We start from the raw sequence: 465 nt of genomic DNA, 5'->3' as shown, positions 1-465 counted from the left end.
TGAGCGGATAATTTATACGCTTTTTGGCATTGTTTTTAGGTAGTTTTTAGTAAGTTCAAGCTACTTTTAGGGATGTTTTTACTAGTTTTTATGTTAAATTCACATTTCTGGACTTTACTATGAGTTTGTGTGTTTTTCTGTGATTTCAGGTAATTTCTGGCTGAAATTGAGGGACTTGAGCAAAACTCTGAAAAAGGCTGACAAAAGGACTGCTGATGCTGTTGGAATCTGACCTCCCTGCACTCATAATGGATTTTCTGGAGCTACAGCACTCCAAATGGCGCGCTCTCAACGGCGTTGGAAAGTAGACATCTAGAGCTTTCTAGTAACATATAATAGTTCATACTTTATTCGGGAATTGACGACGTAAAGTGGCGCTCAACGCCAAGTATATGCTGCTGTCTGGAGTCAAACGCCAGAAATACGTCACAACCCGGAGTTGAACGCCAGAAACACGCTATAACT

This window comes from Arachis duranensis, chromosome 1, assembly GCF_000817695.3.
Source record: "Arachis duranensis cultivar V14167 chromosome 1, aradu.V14167.gnm2.J7QH, whole genome shotgun sequence".
In the NCBI taxonomy this organism is placed as follows: domain Eukaryota; kingdom Viridiplantae; phylum Streptophyta; class Magnoliopsida; order Fabales; family Fabaceae; genus Arachis; species Arachis duranensis.
The sequence above is the reverse complement of the archived record's forward strand: the minus strand, read 5'-3'. Positions refer to the sequence as shown.